Source organism: Amblyomma americanum, chromosome 8 (genome assembly GCF_052857255.1).
Source record: "Amblyomma americanum isolate KBUSLIRL-KWMA chromosome 8, ASM5285725v1, whole genome shotgun sequence".
NCBI lineage: Eukaryota > Metazoa > Arthropoda > Arachnida > Ixodida > Ixodidae > Amblyomma > Amblyomma americanum.
Genome location: NC_135504.1, coordinates 106725794 through 106746214, shown reverse-complemented (window position 1 = coordinate 106746214; position 20421 = coordinate 106725794). Strand labels below are relative to the sequence as shown.

Below are 20421 nucleotides of genomic sequence, written 5' to 3'. Positions count from 1 at the left end.
ATTAACCAAACATTAAAATGCGTTAGGTATTAGGATAAAACTTGTTTGAAAGAAGGAAAACGTGCGTTTGTCCCCTATATTTATGAACTAGCCAATAAATGAATGCCCAGGTTTTGTTCCCTTTTATTTTGCTGGACCATGTTAGTACTTATCTTGTAGCTGTAGCGGTCGCAAGGCAGTGAGGTGATTTTGGCTAGTTGCAGTCAAATCGATCCACACACGGTTGTGTGCGCATAAAATGGACGGAAGCGGCGCTGCGAAAAAGGTCACGTGACAGCGGGGATGTGTTTGTTCCAAAATTTTTACTACTAACATCATAGTCGCCAAGCGAAATGGAAAGGAAAACTTCGAACTGTGGTGCACGCCTCCAAGTCGCGCGTCAGAATTGATCACAGGAGGGAAACGTGAGCTATCTTCGCCGTCGCCAATGCTTGTACCTCTGCCTCTATCGCTGGCCCGTGGGAATACCCGGTTGTCGGTGCACACACGCTCCTTTTCTTTCGCTGCTCCCAAACCACAGCCATGCTACACGATACGACAGAACACCTACTTCGAGGAGGAGGAAAACAAGAGCTAAGCTTCCGGCCGTGAGCCGAGCAACTAGAAGCCACCGCCAGCTCGTCATGTGACATGGTGACGTGGAGGACAGATTCACCATTGTCCGTCCGCCTCAGATATTCTGGTCCTGCATGACGGCAGAACAGCACAGACTACTTGGACGTCCTTTTCTGTCTCACCTTCGCGTGGTCTCCTCAAACAGCTGTGAGTTCATTCTTTTCGCTTTTTACTCTAGAGGCGAGCTAAGCATGCTCCGAAAAATTACTCTGCGTAAAGTAATAACGTTTCCACAATTTTGCACCGCTTTAGCGCCTCTACTGCCTCTCATTAGCGGTCCCCGTCGCGGTGGTTTTCTCACGTGTTGGGAACGGTAAGAAAGTGGCTGCACCAGAACCCCTTTAAAAGAAGGCGAATTCTACGTCACAATTATGTCACACCATCGCAAACCGAAATATCTTTATAAGTCCGAGTGAATGGCTCATTCGCAAATCTGTATACGCACTGAAATGTTCACGATGTTTTAATGAAAATCCATGATTGAGATGGCGACGCGGCAGATTGAAACCACTCTAATTGTCCAGGCAAACTGGCGTTGTCCCACGGAAGGCAGAGAGTGATGTTCCATTGTTTTTGTTGGCTCGATTGCGGATTCTCAGAGAGTGGCTTCCAAGGACTCCCAGACATAATGCGGGTGCTTGGTCGCAAGAGTGAGATATCTTGGGCTTACATTTGCAAGTAAACACAAACAGTAAAATATTTGCAATACACCGCAGCGTACCTATCATGGTCGCCCATGGCACACTTAAGGATTGCAAGCCGTTATAAGCGGGCCAGCCACGATCGTGTACCCGTCAATACGCGATGCATTCGAGCGACAGCGGGAGATTTAAACTTGCAACCGCACACAGTAGCTGCTTCGTTAATATTCTCCATACTTTCCCATACTCACAGCCGGACCTCGGTTCCCCAGCGTGCATCCCCCCCCCCCCCTCTCCCACGATTTGTTCATCTCAGCAGTAGTCTTTCATTCTTTTTCCGCTGCCAGTGGCCGCGATTCTCGCCTTGCTTCTCGGGTGCGTCGCCCGCACGCGCCGCGTTTACGTCAGCCGGTGCGAGGCGCCGCGATTCTCGGCTAGCAGGGTACGTGTGGGAAATTATGGGATGACCGGGTCTCAGGACACCGCAACTGGAGCTAGGCACTGTTTTTTTAAGCGGCTGCGAGAATTGCGAGCCTTGGTTCGGCCGGAGTTAGAATACTGCTAGTGCTACAGCGCAGATGTCACTGCAGTAGGAGAAGCAGGATTACACAGGAGTAGATAAACTGAAGCAGTTTTGGTTTGCGCACTGTAGTAGCCGCCATGAAGTCTTGCTTTGACGTCATCTGTACAATCTTGCAGTATTTTTCTGCCATCACAAAAAAAAATTAATTTCTCGGTTTTGTGATTCAATGCATCCTCGTCTGACTGCGCAGTGTCTAAAACAGGCATCACGAAGGCTGATGCATAAGGGAGCGATCGCGCTGACTTAAGTTGACACCAGTGTGTAAGCGCGACATGCACCCCCTAGAAATCGAAATGTAATCAGGAGGTAGTAAATGTTGTAATTACTTACTTACTACAGACAAATGCACCACCAACTGAACGCCAGAGATCAGAAAAGCGGTGAATGCTTTAATCATTTGTCGTAACGTCTTGCTCGGTATGTGGTGCAACTTGGATGCTGATTTATATCTTCTGCGATTGCTGTCCCGAGAGATGCTCGGCAGTGTAGACAGCAACGGCATTAAAGTAAGCCAAAATGAAAGTTACTTACGCTGAAGTTGTGATATAAAGTGACAGAGAAGACTTGTTTTCAACAAAAATATATTGTGCCCCTTTGTATGGATATGCTTATGTTACGCCTGCAGCAAACGACGAATTCACGTAATAGAATCGAATTAAGAAATGCAATGTTTTCTTTCACGCCACTCAATTCAATCGCACGACGCAAAGCTCGGGCAAGACACCGGGATCACCATCAGGAACACTTTATGCAGCTGTAGCCTTGCCGCAGAAATCCCCGTCATATATAGGGTGTGTCACCAATGACGTTACACAATTTTTAAATACAGGCTTTTTCAGTCAGAATAGCCCTTTCTCGGCATAACATTGTCAGCAGTATCGCACATCTGAATAGAGCTGATATAGAGAAACTAGCAGGCTGGTGAACTAATATTAAATAATTTAGTTTTTAACTATTAATGTTATGCTTTATAATTAAAGGTAGGCGTGCAGCCCACCCGTAATAATATTCATATCAGTTTTTATAATTTTGAAAACGATTTTACCCTTTGTGCTGTGGGCCAACAACTTTTTGCTACATGGCGCCAAATAGTACACCCACTCGTCCAAATAGCCAAAATTTGTTGAGTCACAGCGACTAGGGTAAGAAAAATGAAAGTCAGGTTTTCAGGAAAGGAAATGACGCAGTGACTACCTTACATATCTCGGTGGACACCCGAACCACGCCGTAACAGCAGGGGTAAAGGAGGGAGTTCACCGCCTTTACGAAATTCTAAAAACTGACATGGATATTAATTACGATTGGCTACACGCCTCCGAGTTATTAAGAAGCCTAACAGTATTACATCAAAAAGTTAACTATTCAATATTAGTTAACCATCCTTCTAGTTAGTACATATTAGCTATACCATGATGCCTACACCGCTGGCAATGCTGTGCCGAAGAAAGCGGTCCTGTAACTCAAAAAGTCTTTATTAATAATTATGTAAAATCTTGGGTGAAACAGCCTGTATAAGGTCATGACGCACCGCAGTGTATTTGAGGAAATGGCCAGTTGTGACAGCAAATATTTTTCGTTTTGTAAGTGTCTAGCTGGCAAGAATTGCGTTTTAAGTAAAGTAGCCTCTTTGTGATTACAACAAGGTAATGCATCGAAACAGGTAAAATAGTAACCCTAATGGATGTTCTTGATAAGTGCTCGTGCTCACTTAGCTGCACTCAACTTTATTGTCCTGTGCGCACGGAGGTCAGGGCCCTTAGACCTGTTCTCATAGCCTTTACCTGGCCTCCCCGTAACACTCTTTTGTTTTTCATAAATATCAAATCTCTATCAAATTCAATTTATCCTCAATGAGAAGATATTTATACCGCGGTATGATCGCGCTTCACAGTTGGCTACATGAGGCCATCTAGTCCAGTATAGCCTACAAATGGCTGTGCCGATGGGGAGGGGTGCAGTGTAGCAGTTGGCACCACTTAACCCTAGAGAAAAGCGAATATTGAGGAGGTCTTGGAAGCACTAGATTGGTCACGGTTAAAAACAACTTGGCGTAAAAAAAAAAAGATTGCACGAAGAGAGACAGACTGTCTTTTTTATTGCGCTAAGTTATTTTAAACATGATAAACCAACTCGCCCATAAGCCTTCAGTATTGTAGCTACAACATGTATTACCTAATTAGTTACTCCCGTTTCTTGATCTCCACGTACTAGTCCGTATTGTGGTCCGTTAAACTGCCCCTCAGCAAAGGAATTCAACTGCACAGCAAGGCGTGCAGCAAAAAAATTTTGCGCCCTGGCCTTAATCCTCCTGTGAAGATGAGGCATGAAGGCAAGCAAATTCGAAGCGGAGGCAATAATCCGGATCTTGAAAACGAGTACGCAAAGCCAAGTATAGGCCCCAATCACACATCGGCAAATGCGACAGTTCAGTGGCAGTGAATGCTGGCTTCCCTTAGCAAACACAATCGTCAAAGCGTAGTACGAGGCATCATCATTATTTTTAGCATTTCGCGGTCCAGCTCCCGCTAGTCACTCGTCGTACGTTGGTGTAGGCGGCTATAATTCTTGCTTATATGAGTGCTTGGCGCTTAGAGGTTTCGTAAAAGCGCTACACCTCAACGCCTGGTCTTTCTAGTCATCCTCCCTGCGGTGCCAAGCCATACAGAGTATCGAGCTTTACGTTGGATTTTAGCGTAGAATATTATTTAGGGTTGTTATTTCCGCAACAAAGACGTTTTGTTAACAAGAGTTAGCTAAAGGCGCCTTCCGAAACATCTTGCCATGTTGCAGGCTACAAAAAGCTTTATGAAGATGAAGTTAAAATATATGTATGGCTAGCTACTGATTTCTTGGTAAGCCTAAAACACGCACTTAAAATAACATCTAAAGGCAGTAACCGAGATCATCGCGCAGCCTAAGATAGATTTAATTTGCAGCTTCGAGTGCGCAGCAGCTTTTACCGTTTCAGACATCGGAACACTATAATCAGTTCTTTTCGTCGCTCGACCACTTAGCGCCCCTCGCTCTGAAATGGCGATAGAGGACGTCCTACGTGGGGGATATATTAACTCCAGAGCAGCCAGAGTTTTATAGATGTGCGCTGCGCACATATCTCTCGCGTGATCTTTTTCGTGCGCAGTGTTCACGTGCTTTGTGTGAACTGCATGCTTTGTTCATCAGTTTGTCACGGCTTAATTGTCTGCCGCGGAATTCCCACAGTGCTAACGGTTATTAGTGGACCTCATCTCGGAATAAAACTTTCTGGCGTCGGCGTCCACCGTTTGAAGCCTCGCAGCCGGACCGACCGCACCAAATGGCGCTCCGGCAACCTAGGTGGGCACTAAATCTCGTGACCATGCGGCGTCATCTCAACGTGACACCTGGATTGTAAGCAAACTGACCACCATTACAGTTGGCAGTAAAAGTAATGATTGGCCACGAGAGGATTGTAGTGAAGAGCAACCTCGGTCGCTCAATCCCCCACCGGTGGCGCATCGCTAAACCGCTGCACCAGTGCGCCAGGAGTGGTATGAGTACTGTCACATGTCTACGAATATTAAGTTTAGAATTGACTATTCTCCAAATATGGGCATTAACACACTACGGCTATCTCGTCCTACCCTTAAGGCGGAGCTTTAATGTCCCCTACGTTTTGTTTTAAATCTTTAAAGCTTAAAAAAACGACGATGATGGTCACGGGCATTTATTTATTCATTTCTTTATTTAAAAATACTGCAGGCCTTTTTCGGGTTCATGCAGGAGTGTTTACAGTGCATCAATGATAAAACGGAATAGAACAAAAATACAAAAATGCAGAGATATTCTCGGAACCAAACACAAATACAATAGGAGAAAATTAAACAGAAAAAAAATTAGTACATTAAAAAATAATTTCACGGACGTACACTTCACCGCATCTTCAGGCAGTTTATTCCAATAGGATATAGCATCTGGAAACAGGGAGTACTTGTGGATATTTACACGGCTGACTGGTTGAAGGACTGTTTTACTATGGTTAGTTCTAGACAAGTGTTTGAAAGGAAGATGCAAGTATTGTGAATTTGTTATTTTGAAGTGGCCGTGAAGAAGTTGGAACAAAAACTTTAATCCTGTAATGATTCTTCTCTGTGGCAGGCTTTGTAAATTTGATTGAATGATTAGACTGGTAGCGCTAGTCTGGCGTGAATGCTTTGAGTAGACAAACCTTACTGCTAGTTTTTGGATGCGCTCTAATTTGTTGATTAAAATTTTTTGATGGGGCCTCCAGACTATATCCGCATATTCTAGGGTAGGTCTGATAAGAATTTTATAGGCACTGAGTTTAATATGGGCCGCCGTGTTACGCAGGTTTCTTCTTAAATAATTTCATTTACCTTCACCTTTAGAACAAATTGATTTGATGTAGGGTTCCCAATGCAGGTTGGATGTTAGGATGAGTCCCAGAAACTTCACCTGATCATATCTTTGAACCTGTTCAAATATAATAGTAATAGTTCAAATATGTGAAAAAATTTTGAATGCGGATTTAGCATTTTGTCAATATATTAAAAGCGTACATTCGTAAATATGAAATTAATGCATTCGAAGCACATGTCACATGCCAGCGAAAGGTACCCCGATTGGCAGGGCCGACCGGCTGCCATAGACGCTCATGTATTTGTTGGTTGACAGTTCGACTCCTGACCGATGTCTGACGCAAGTTACTTCTAACAATTCGGTTCTAGATAGACCGCAGATTCGAACGCGACCACTCCGACACTTGTGCGACAATTTGGGGCCCCACAGTCTATGCGTAAAAGGCGCCTTACCGGGCAAGATAATGTGTCCCCTCACGAGGGTATATATGAGCCAAGCCAAGTACTGGCTTGTCGAATGAGTTCGTGCTTGCTGCATGACGTCACTTTTCGTCGACATTTCTTGCGTGGCGACATCTTTCACGTTCAGGTCCCGTCACGTGACCTTGCATTGGCATAGTCTTCTTGATGACAACGCTTTTTATCTGCGATTATCTGTCTCCTAATGCTTATAACCAGTTCTGTCATTACTTCTGCTGTTAAAAACATTGACCAGTATTATCCGGCGAATCCGACTAGCCAACCTTTCGTAAGCCGAGCCGAAGTGCATGTATTTTTAATGTTTACATTGTATATTTTAAATGTGGTTTCATGTATTTAATGTATATTTTTAGTTTAATTTATATGTATTAATGTATATTTTAGCATATTTTTAATGTATGAATTTTATATCTTTAGTATATCTTTCATGTATTTATTGTTTTTAGTATATTTTTAATGTATTAGTTGTGTATTTTTAGTATATTTTTAATGAGTAATAAATATACTAAGCGGACAGAAGATGCATTTTTGATGCATTTGTAAGAATGTTCAGAATAGTACTCCTAGCATACTTAGAAAGCATTCATGCTACAGTTTAGGCATAGGGACAAAAAATTCGAAATAAATACGAAATTATTAAATGTGTTCGAAATGCGTTTTTAGCACAGACTTTTTTCGCTAAGGGATGACATACCGTCTGCCCAAAGTTTCTACAGACTGTATTTTACTCTGGTATTGTTTAATTCAATCAGAGGAAACGCAGAGTGTTTACGACGCGGGCGAAACATGAGCGCTTGATTCTAAGGAATTGTTAACGAGAATTAGATCTTATAATATTTACAGCTATGTATACGACACAATCATCTGCAAAAAGGCGTAGCTGAATCGATGAAGTAACATTATGCATTATGCCATTACGTAGAGTATTTCCTGCTAGGCGGACACAAGATAACGATGGACATCATGATTTTGCAAACAAAGAGACAATATTATTTTAACACTTCCTAAATAATCACGTTATGCTGCAAATTCCAAGCGCAATTTTAAAGACGGTAGCGAAATGGCGATCTTAAAGACAAATACAGTGTACAGAACTTGTCAAACTGCAATGGGTCTTGAGGCATTGACGAATTCATTCCTTGCTCTTTCTCAGCCTGCGCTCAGTTTTGGCGTACGGTGAGCGACCAGTTTTGGAAGGAGGTGCGAAAGAGCAGCGAAAAGATTGGTGAATATCTCAAGGCGTATAGCACTTTGGCAAGTTACATGAATCGTGTATTCTCGAATCAGTAAAGTTTTCAAGATTTTACTGCAGCATGCAGCATAAACAGAACTATTAAAAAATTCCTGCACAAATTCTGGCTATTTGTTTTTATAAGCTTCCACGATATCTCAATATCGTGTGCCCACCGAGCCCAAAAAACTCTCAGTAGGCAGCATCCACGTCACCATTAGCATCAATTTTTTAAGAAAGCATTGAATAATAAAAAAAAGATCATCTGGTGTAAATCAAAATAAGTAGTGATTGCATGTTGTGCAAAATGAAATTGAAATAACCAAAGTAATTTTAGGTGAAATGAAATGCATTAGGTAGGTACTCTAGGCAATGAGGATTGGCTTACTTATATGGCTTTAAAGGAAAATATTGAAGAAAGTAGGGTATAAAACTGGTAATCAGCAACTCTGAAGCATAAATGCTGATGTAGCGAAAGGTTTGGAGTAAACGACGGGACAAAAGAGTGAGCTATGCAGAGCAAAATGATGGGCCTAACGTTGGCTGTGTGTTAGAAACAAACTCGTGTTAATAGAGCTCTGGCCGAAACCGAAAACAGGATATGGACTTGAGCACAACATGTAGTGCGGAGTAGAAATTACGAACTGTCCCGTAGTGAAGTCCATGTAAGCCGGAACTGTTAATGAAAAGCAGTTGTAGTCCCTATCTCTGGTAACCGTACGTCCATGCTGCAAGTGTACACCAAGCTATGTTTCTTTTCAGTATTCCACAAAAATAAAACTGATTTCTACCGACTTCGTCTTTTCTGGAGTCACCATGGTGAACTCATATTTTCTAGCGCTTAGTGAACACAAGGGACAAGAACACAAATACACAGGACGTACGCTAGTCTTCAACTGTCGTTTATTCGAAAAAAACATTCAGTATAAGACATCTCAATTGCTGATATTCACACACGCGCAGTAGCAACGCCACGTTTAAAGAACAGCAATGCTTTTTTTTATAGATATAAACAGATGGGAGGCTGACACATTTTGAACCTTCTTTATCAATGCACATAGGCCTGCCTTACTAAATGTCACCATGGTGCTCTGGGAGGATTAGATATCACTAAAGTGGATTACCTGGCAGAACAGACATACAGGATACTCTTCGAGCAAATGGTCCAACTGTAACACTTCACCCAGCAGCAGGGGCGGCAGCATCAGCGGCGGCGCAGACTGCCTTCATGGAAAATAATCGCTCGAGAACTTTTGCAGGTTGGTCGGCCCTTTAAGACTGTTTCTTGCATGTTCGCTTCAACCACGTGCGTTTGGTTTCGGCGGCCGCTGCTGTTGGGTGCTCCTGAGCGTATAAGTTGGTATCATTTCTGCATGCCTTAAAATAATGTCTGAGGACTGTCTTGCGTGCCATGGAAAACCATCAGACGATGAGCTGCACCTGTCATACGCCGAATGCGATTTCAGTTATTACATTGGTACATGCTCAGTAGTCAGTCGGCTAATACGAGAAGATCGCTAAAAACGCATGGAAATGCGCTACTGGCGAAAGGGCACAAGCTAGTGGTAACATTTCATAAGAAAGATAAAGAAACCGGTCTAGGCCTAGCAAAATAAATTACAGGACGTACAGGACGAGCTTGCCGTGGTACTGGGAATGAAGTCTACACTAGACAACGTTGATGCTATTATGACCACCGTAAGCTGCATTTAAACTGCTGTAAGAACAATGCTACATAAATACGATGAAGACTTTAAACGCATGAAAACTCAAAGTACGGATATAACTGGAATGAAAAACAACACATGCAAAAACTTGAGGCAGAAGTTGATGAATTAAAATTAAAGAAACTGAGGCACGAAATGAACTATCTTGAACAGTATACCAGGCAACCAAATAAGGGAATACATGGTCTGGCACAGCATAACGACTAAAAGCTTCTGGAAAGGACTGACCTTCTGACTGATGATGTTGAGATTCACAGGCTTTCTGAGCGGACATTGAGGCAGTTCATCGACTTACGATAAAGAGCGAGAATGACGCGTCAAACAGGATCTCTCCTGTGCTAGTTTCCTTTCATCTCGCAGAAATAGGCCGAAGTGGCTAAGCAAAAAGAATGAACTCGAAAAGAAAGAGACCAAGATATATCTAAACGAGGACCTTTCAGCTCACAACAGCAACCTGCTGTGGGAAATGAAGTCAAAGGCGAAAGAATTGGAATAAGTGTTTTCTTTGGTTAAAGACAAATCTGTGCGTCGCGCCGCTCCTATCCGGGTTATCAGGACTGTTTCTATCCACGACCTAGAAGAAATACGATAAGCTTTCTGGAATGACAAAAGAGGTATTTACTTCATGTTCTAAGTGCATGACAAATGACACTTCTAAAGATGGCTATCATGACCCTCGTTCTTTCCGGGATTGCAAAACATGTTTCGATAAGAAACTTTCTGTGTGCCACTTAGGTCCACAAAGCTTCAGAAACAAAAAGAAATCAATTGGTACGTTTCTTGACACGCTTCAACACCAGTTTGACTTTGCTTGCACTGAAACTTCGTTTTCAAATGAAATAGATATTTGCGAATTCAATGGTTATAAACAGCCATCAATGTTTCGCAATACTATTAGGTGTGGAGTCGTCACAGGCTATCTCAAGAAAAACTTGACTGTAATGTTATTTCAAACTATTGGCAAATTATTGATCATTATGAGAGTGTTATGACAAAAGTGTCAAAGCCAATATGTCTAGTGGTATGGCAACGTCCTTCTAGAACATTGTCTGTGTTTCTTGAATTTCTTGAAGAAATTCTGGAATACTGCAGACAATATAGCTTATCTTTTTCTGTCAGTGCTAATAATGTAGTAGTTCCTTCTCTTAATTTGAACAAGCGAAAGCTTATTGATGTGTTTCTGTCATACGGTTATAAAAACGTTATCCATGTGCTAACAAGGGTAACAAATACTTCCGGAATTTTCTTAGACCTTTGCTTCAAAAACTGTAGCTCGAGCGATATAGAATCTGGTGTTTTGTTAGCGGACGTGAGTGACCGTTTACCTATATTTCTTTTTCTAACTCACCATACAAAATATACAGTGCGAAGCTCCCGACAAGGGATTGGTATGGATTGGTCATTAATGAGGAAACAATTATGTTATTTCAAACCCTAACAGCAGAAACAAATTTGGAGACAGTTGATTTCTCTGAAGCTGTAGTGATGGCATACGATTTATTCATAGATAATATTGAAAACTTTTATAAACCGTTATTTCCTCTAAAATAATTCAGGAAAAGAGAGAATTGTAGAAAGCCAATGATTAGCAGGGTCCTTTTAAAGGAATAAAAAAGTGACAGACTTTTTGCATTGTTATAAAAACTAGAATTCTGGACTATCTAAATCAATATAAGAAACTCCCGAACAAGCTAGGACAAGACATTAAAAAAGCGCATCATACCAAATGCGAAAAGAAGTTTGCAGGTATCACCAACGACCCAAGGAAATTATGGGAAACTGCAAACCACCTTATGTCAAGAAACCAGAGCTCAGAATTGCAAGAAGGGAGCTTTGATGGCTCGACCTATGGTGGGAAGTCGCTAGCTGGTAAAGTTAATAACCGTTTCCTAAATGTAGGAGGATCTAATATAAAAACCCGAATTGCTCTCTTGAGGACCGCAAATTTTACATGAATATGTCTATTGCAGGTTCAACTAGTTTGACTCCTGCTACAGAGGCAAAATATGTTTGCTACTAGAGAAGCTAAATGACAATAATTCTTGCGGAGTACATGAATGAATGAATGAATGAATGAATGAATGAATGAATGAATGAATGAATGAATGAATGAATTAATGAATGAATGAATGAGCGAGCTGTTTATTTATAAAGAGAGGCTCAAAGTCGTTTGTAGGGGAATTGGGTTGTTAAGGAAGAGAGAAGTAGGGGTCTATTGAAACATGAAGGGACGGCATGGGTGGTCTAGCCACGCTTTACACTGCTTTGCAGACGCCACTTATCTTAGCATATTTGCCAATGTCTTACCAGATGCCGTTCGTTCCGGCTCTGGCCAACGCAAAAAATTCATCGCCATCTGTGTAAAAACCATGCTTGGCTACGAGGTCGTCGCGTCCCTTGCGGAACTTTGAAGAACGCCAAACTAGGCGGTACAGGTCCGCACGACACATACAGCCGCAGTACGGGCACTATAACTTGAAAGCACAGCCCATACAGTCAATTGCAAGCATATTCAACCGCCCGATATCACACATATGCAATGTTAATATATATACGAGGGTCTTTCTTGAAAAACTATAACGGAAGAGCTTCAGTTATTCATAAAGAGGGTGATAAACTCAGCCTGAATAAATATAGGCCAGTTTATAGGTTGCCAATATTTTCAGAATAAATTAACATGCTATCAATAGACGTGTTCTAAACTACTGTCAGCAAAACGGCGTCATAGTAATGGAGTAGTAGGGGCTTCATAAATGTAAGTAAATGGAAATGGCGCTGTTATTTATTAAAGAGAAAATAATCGATAAATTTGAGCACAAATTATACACAACAAGCTTGTTTCTCGATTTTAAAAAACGTTTGACTCTAATAAACATCAAATATTATTACAAAACTAAAAGCTATGGCAATGGAGGTGTTGCTCTAGACTTAATCAGGTATTACCTACCAAACAGATCCAAGAACGCAACGCAAACCAAGCGCAATCCGACATTGGTATTATGCATGTAGGATACCAAAGGGCTCTATACTTGGCCCATTAGTATTTCTCATCTACATTATTGATATCTTAAACAACCCGCTGACTCCAGAAACTATACTGTTTGCTGAAGAAACTAAGACATTCTTTTCAGGAAGAGATATGAAAGATATCTAGAGGAAAGGAAATAAATGGTTAGATAGCCTATAGGTGTGGTTTGGGGTAGATAAGCTATCTCTAAACAAGGACAAAACAAAAAATGTTGTGTTCATACCTGAAAATAAATGTAATAAAGACATCCTGATTCATTTTGATAATGAACAAATAGAACGGGACACGTCGCATAACCTCCTTGGTGCATTTTATCAAGAAAACCGGTACTGGTCTGCTCATGCCGGAAAAATAAACAGATATCGCAAGAACGGTTGGAATCACATTCAAATTGTAGGATATATTACTATCTTCGCTAACGCACAACCATATTACACTCTAACACACTCCCATCTGCACTATGTCTTCTCGTATGGGGTACCACCACGAAAACAAACTTAGGAAAGCTACACGTATTAAAAAAAATTTGCGCCAAATAGATTTTCCACGTTTAACTCAATATGCCCCATTATTTTAAACGCATCGAGTCTGGACTATCATTGATAGCCTGTGTAAAAAAAAATAGAGATAAGTAGATACTCTCGAATTAATCAGAATAGATGATTGTTTTCAGAGAATTATCTTCACAAACTACACCTGTATAACCTCCACATACTAATTACAGCAAAGAAAAGATTCGTACATACTACAGAACACAAAAAATAACATAGCACGATTCCCGACTTCTTGAATAAACACGATACGGCTTTAGGCATCTTTACTGGAAGTGTCTCACTTCAAGCATTAAAAAAGAACACAAATACACGGCTTCTGGGCACACAATTTTGATCGTTTTTTCTGTTTTTCAGGGTACTAATTCTGTGTCAAATACCAGTTTAAGTTATGAATGCGTTCTGTTCAAGTCTGGGTGCTTGTACTTCAGAGCATGAATGAGATGTTTTTACATCGCTGTGTATTTTTCGCAGTATGCATCAGTATTTTTTCTTCATGGTGTGTTATTTTATGGCGTTTGTTATTTATGAAGTGTTTTTTCGATGAGCGAAATATTTAATGCTGTTGAGTGATGCGTATGGGAAGGGTGCCGACACTGATTGAGGCCTTAATTTGCCTTGATATCGCCTCCTAGGGAACTGTTTTTTTCCTTAAAAAATCTTTTGACTTTGACTTTAAGGAATATGGTAGGCTAAGACATGACTCATCTTTTCCTCTAAATATTTCGGCTTCTTTTCAAGAAGATGTGATCAAAATTTTTATGCCGTTTATAAATCGGTCGTGTTTTTTACGTGCGAAGATTTACTACCAAAACGACAACCACCGTGGTATCACAATATCAGTGTTATAAATTGTTTCGATGCTTTATTCGCGATATTGGATTGGGTACTGTCCGCTTATTTCCAATTACATGGAAACTCTTATGAGTCAGAAGAAAATGAGTAGTCTGCCTTTTTTTCGAGACGCATTTTTTAATACTGGCGGATTAAATTTTGCACTCTCTGTGAAAACATATATATATATATATATATATATATATATATATATATATATATATATATATATATATATATATATATATATATATATATATATATATATATATATATATATATATATATATATATATGTAAATTATAGTTTTTTGAATATGCTGTCCTTTTTGTTCACTCCATGCGCCAGGCGTGTAGAAAACTCAGGGGAAAAAATACTCGTAAGAGGTATTTGGGCTGCGGTCAAAATGTTCCTTTGCATGCAGAAAAATTTGGTTTTCACAAACCGAATTATTAAAACGTTTAGCGCAGAAACAGAGGGTGAACAGAGAACTGCACACCGGGAGCACTATAGAGGAAACAAACCACAGAAGTGCTGAATGCTGTGCTATTTGGTGATACATTAATAAAAAGTTCAGCGCAGAAACGCCGGACGAACATTGAAGCAGACACACAAGTGAAAGAAACTGCATTTTGATGTTTGGTCACTAAATCGTAATCAAATGTGCCTGATGCATTTGGTATTCATTGTCGTTTCCTTCAAAGCGAGTTATGAAATGTTTCTTGGCAGATGCCTTCAACTTCCTTTATTTTTGTTTCCAATAAAAGCCTCAAAATGTTGCCGTTGTTATCATGACGTTTGCCATGTGAATCAAAGCACAACACGCTTAGCGTAACAGACGGGTTTCTGCAAAAACCGTATTTCTTTGTGTATTGGCAGCAAACGAAGCCACCACATCCTTCGCAGTGTATTTGTAAAACTATGAAGCAGTGGGAGCTTTTGCAACTGCAAAAACTGAAATGCATTACAAGGAAGAAAATTAATCCTAGCCCAACAAATGGGAAAGGGCGCCCGTGGGCCCAAAACTGAGGTATTCAATACGAGAGACTATTTGAGCGATATGTTCGGTAAAATTCATCAACAAAAAAACAGGCTTACATCGCGTTTTCGTTATTTGAAAATAAAAAAGTAAGCATGCGAACAAACATGTCTGCCACCTTTCAGGTCCAAGATATAGAGAGTGCCCTGACACGGTTCGTGCTAATTATACTTCTTCGAATGATCATACAAGCACATATTTCAGATGAAGTGTTCTTCAGGAGCTCTAGTGTGCTTAGGTGAAATATTTAAATCACACTTTCAGTTCCTTTTACCGCACCTCCACCATTGCGCACCAGATCAAGTCGCTGCTAAACGTTCAGAAAAGAAGCGAATCCTGAAGACATACGTGGAGACCTGAATCGCATAAATTATTGCTTAATTACGCCAATAATAATGCTATAATGTTAGAACATGTTTTATTTTATCTACTTACCTTAGTGACCTCCAATATTGGCGGTAATACATAAATACTCTTAAAGAAAGTAAAAATTTTCTTTATGGGTTTTTTTTACGAATTTATCGACATAAAGTTCATGTACGATTTCTGTGAGCTGCCTCATTGCTGAAAGTCTGCTTTTAATTCGCCAGCTGACTTGCGAATAACAAATGATTACTGTCAGGGTAAGTAAGTTCATAAATGTGGTTGTCCACCGAGCAAAAGCTATCATGTTTGTGTTCGTATTGCGAACATGGCCTCACGTTCTTTGCAACGCAGTTTCGCGACCATTTTAGGGGAGGGAGCTATCTTAATCCGCACAAAGCCGCTCTGGTTTCAGATCATGCGCAGTTGTGGGAGGCTAAATTCTTATGGCTGTCTATTGTAGGCTCATATATTCGAAGTTCTCTTGTCGACTTACGGTGGAGGTAACACAATGATTTATTTTTGCTGTGGTCCGTATGAAACATGAGTTGAGTGATCTCTACTGCAAGGCTGAAACATTTGGTCGCTATTCTTACCTTCTCCCTGCCTTAATTTCTGCCTCGCGTTCTTTTCACTGGTTTTTAATGAATTTCTTTCGAAGTATCAAGTGAAGAGGAGTGGCCCAGCGTCGTGGCTTTTTTTCTTGTGTATCACTTCTCCACAACACGAATCCCAGGAATCGTGAAATTCGCATTTCACGTGGTACACTGTTTGTAGGATTTCGCAGATTTGGCTTCTTAAACATAGCTTTAGGATAGTGACCGCAATTCCTAGTAAATAAGGCTATATTATTAGCATAATTCTTACATTAAAAGTTCATAACTTAGTTTGCTTTTATAGGATTTAACGTAACAAATAGACTGAGGCTATGAGCGGCTTCGGATAATTTCGACCACCTGGGGTTGTTCAAAATGCATTGACGTCATACAGTACACTGGCTCTAGAATTTCACCTCTATCGAAACGCGACTGCCGCGGCCGGGATCGAATCCGCGTCTTTCGGGTCAACAGCTGAGCACCATACCCACTGAGCCACCGAGGCACCCTTTCTTTTTCAAAGTGAATGCTTCACGAAAGGTGCTTACGGAAATTATTAAAATGTGTTCTGCGGGTTCTACTCTAGATGACTCGTATACTTTCAACGTAATCTACGTTTCCGGGTAATCAGTAGAAAGCCAAATATGAAATCCGCTCTTTCAGTCATTCTTGTGGCGAATGAACGACGGCAGCGCCCCTTATGTCCATATGATGTACAGAAGTTTTATTGGAACGGTCGATTGCAGCCTCGCCTTAGGCTCCCACCTCGACTCGCTATGGCAATAAATTTCAGCGCATGCAAGGCCATTCCGGTGCTCACGTGTTTTCGGGCATTAAAAGTGCCGCAAATGATAATAATGGGGATGTGTTCCAGCTCCCGCGCATTTGGCGCTGCTCTAGGCAATAGCTTCACTGAGTGACCCTGTTTCTATGGTGGTTTATTAGTCGAATTCCGTCCCCACCCACCGTCAGGACCGTCTCGTGCGTTAAAAAAGGAGCGCAGTTATCGTAAACAAACTTGCGGTCAAATTGCGTGCTTAGCGGGTAAGTGGCGTACCAAGATCTGTACGCAGACAAGCTTTATCCTCCATATCGCCGTTGCTGAATCATTCCTGCGCGTGGTCTGTCTTGCCTGGTTATCTGGCCAACAACCGATGGAAGGGGGGTTTTCATTGCTAGCTCATCAAGCTTGCGATCGCACGACTTAGTGCTCACTTCGCGTCTTCGTCTCACGAAGCAGAGTTTCAACGAGCTTACCGACTTTAAAAAGTACTTTTCTGTGGGCGCACACAAGTAAAAAGCATGCGCTCAGACTAGCCTTTTGCCGTCCCAGCCTATAGCCTCGAGTGCTTGTCTTCTGAGGATAACTTCCACACCCATAGCGTGGTTCGCTGTTTGTACCCGTAATAGGTAAACACTGATTTTACCTATCGTGGAGTGAAGCGCAGCGTGAAACCGGTGACAGCGGTGAGAAACACAAACTGCAGGACCAGTGCTACCCGGCCATTTAAAACACAATTTATAACAGTTTCGACGATGTTTACATTACTTGCGACACTCTTCCACGGATAGCGACCCGCGCAGGTCCAGCTTTCGTGGCGTTCGTGGAGATAACCCATCAATGTTGCAAGCTGTAATAGTCGAGAATACTGTAATCTTCATGGCGGACATTTGTCCTCAATAAACTTTGCTTTCTTGAACCGGAAGCCCCGCTCTTCTCTGAACCGCTCTTGAAGGCGCATTTTAATACTAAAATGCAACTCGAGTTAGTCTGAGTGGGCTGGTACGGTGCCAACTGCAGCTTTGCGCAGCATAGCTACTTTGAGATCCTTAACACACTATGCTGTGGCGGTTCTCCCACAAAAGTATTGAAAAACAGCATAAATGAAGGTAAGGGAGAGAAAGAAGGAAAGAGGTTAATCATGAGGAAGGTTGAATGAAAACTGAGAGCTAAGTTAAAAACGATAATTAAACAGTTTGAACATTTACTGCTTTCCTGCTCCTTGCAGCTGCCGGTCACTGAGGAGTTGCTTTATCTGCCATGGGAAAGACGCCACCCACAAGGGCCCAAATGGACGCACTGCTCGGTCTTGGGACAAGTGCCATGGCTAATCCATATCGTTTGCTGTTTTTGGGCACTTGGAGCTCAGAGAACTACATCTGCCAGTCGCCGTTGTACCTGAAGCCCTGTTTCTACGTCGTCACGGACTTGAGCCTCCAGGCGCCAGTGGAGAATGCTGACCACCTCGGGAAGATGTTCGTGGTTCTTCTGCGCAAGGAGTAGGCCACCAGTCCTGCTTCACTTTCCCTCACCGGCTGCTCTGACTCGTCTCTCTGCAACGATGCCGCGCATGGTCTTCAGTGTCGCTTTCAATCGTTACTTGAGCTTCTCCCTGCCAGGCAGTCCCGGCGTTAGGAAGCTACATGTTTCCTGCAACGAGGTTACTGGCGTCGTCCGACCGATTAACATGCTCAGCGTATGAATCAAACATGACGGAAAACTCCTTCTTTCATAAATAAAACCACCATGACATGTAATCCAATGTTTGAGATATTTGTTTTGACAGGGCTGATAGCAAACTCACAACGCATGGCACAACTTCGAATGAGCGATCTGCACTTAACAATTTATTGTAAGCTCATCACGAATGAAACTACAGATCAGACATACCGTTCCACATGTTGCCTTGAGGCTCTGTGCTTTCGCCCAGTATTTCCGAAAAACACCATGAATGGTAATGTGTTTCGTCTCAAATCATATTAGGTACCGGGTACGGAGAATCTACAAAACCTAGCCAATGCAATCTTCATAGTCAGAATGCTATGTGAGATCACCGTTAAGATAAGGCGCAGTACAACTGAAGATAACACGATTTTCGCGGTAGTATTAGCTCTAGCAGAACGTTACTGAGGCTGAGCTTCATAGTGACAAATTGGCCGTTAGAGATTCAACGTTTTGTCTATCGCCGTCTTCAGACTAAGAAGGAATCCAATACGATACAACATGCCCAACGTTGCATTCTTCGGAACGTCAGAAGGGTGGGCCGTTATTATATATAATACTGCCACAAACGAAGATATAAAGCTTGTAATGCTTCGCTACTTTCTGGGTCACGGCCCCTCTGTCAGTTCATTTTTGTCGGGGCCAGCACAAAACATCACAGCACATTAACAATACCGCTAAAGATAGCAATAATATAACGATGCGTTTCTCTCGGCAAAACTCATAGAACATATGTAGTTAACAATTCCTTGTTAATAAATAATTCATTCTAACATTTTGTTAACTCTTTCATAACGTGTGTTAAATATTTCGCATTTTCCGAAACAAATAAATGTGTAAATTGTCAACACTTGACTAAGTTGTTATCTTGCACGGGTTCTGTTTAAAAAAGATAAAAATGTCTAGCTAGATATTTCTCCTTTTTCGGCGTTAAGAGGTGAGACCATCTCCTTTGCTGGTCTCGCTATATAACTGGGAATTTCTATAATGAAAGATTTGTACTGAACGATTTGAGAAAATCTCATCCTGCACAGATGTTACGGATCTCCCCGGAGAACACTCTGAGCGAAAGAATGGACTAGGCGACACGTGTACCCACACAGACGCACATTTAATGCACCCTAGGTGACACAAACGCTAGCACACAAAAATAACAAAACTGACACAAAACACAGACTATAAATACACACGACCCGGGAACACTGCTACTAGCGTCTACTACTAGCGTTCTACTATTAGCGGTCGGCGTTCGTGCTCACGGTTGGTTGGGAGTGGAAGTGATGCTGCATGGGTCCAGTAGTCTGTGTCGAGATGGTATTCGACGTGCTGCTGCTGGTGTCGCTGGCTGTGTCGTACAAGCTCCCGGTCCAAGCACCCGTGGAGGTGATGCCGGTGCTGTTAGCGTTGGGGGCACCACCCGGATGGGTGGCAACAGCACTGAAGACACCCCTGGCCGTAGCATGTGGTAGCGTCCTCCGTTGACTTCCCGGAACGAGGTCAGTAACGGCAGATAGTCCGCGGCGTGAAGCCGTAGAACAAGAGCTCACCGGAGCAGTAGCCGGTGTCGCTCTCTTCCAGCCAAAGCGTCCGCGACCTGCCGGAGACTCCGCTTCTCTGTTCTTCCCCCCCCCCCCCCCCCCCACCCCCGTGCCTCGCTCACACTCGCCCTTTTATAGCCTTGGCGTTAGTCCACGTAATCCTTGTCGTCGTCTTCTCCTTCTTCTCTTCTCCACCAATAATCTGTTCCCACCTCACTGAATACTTATTCGTCATCTTCTTTAGTCATCGGTTAATCCACTTCATCCTTATCGCCATCGTCTTCGTTTTCTTCAAACCTCTTTCCTTCATACTTTTATTTCAGACTCCCAATTATA

At 42.0% G+C, this 20421-nt stretch overlaps 1 long non-coding RNA gene across 1 annotated transcript; it reads left to right on the top strand.

Annotated features, from left to right (window-relative positions):
• The first annotated feature begins 549 nt into the window (after nucleotides 1–549).
• LOC144100618 (uncharacterized) lies at nucleotides 550–19257 on the top strand. The gene is made up of 2 exons (XR_013307760.1): nucleotides 550–762; nucleotides 18054–19257. It is a non-coding gene; the product is annotated as an uncharacterized LOC144100618 (long non-coding RNA).
• Nucleotides 19258–20421: the final 1164 nt, after the last annotated feature.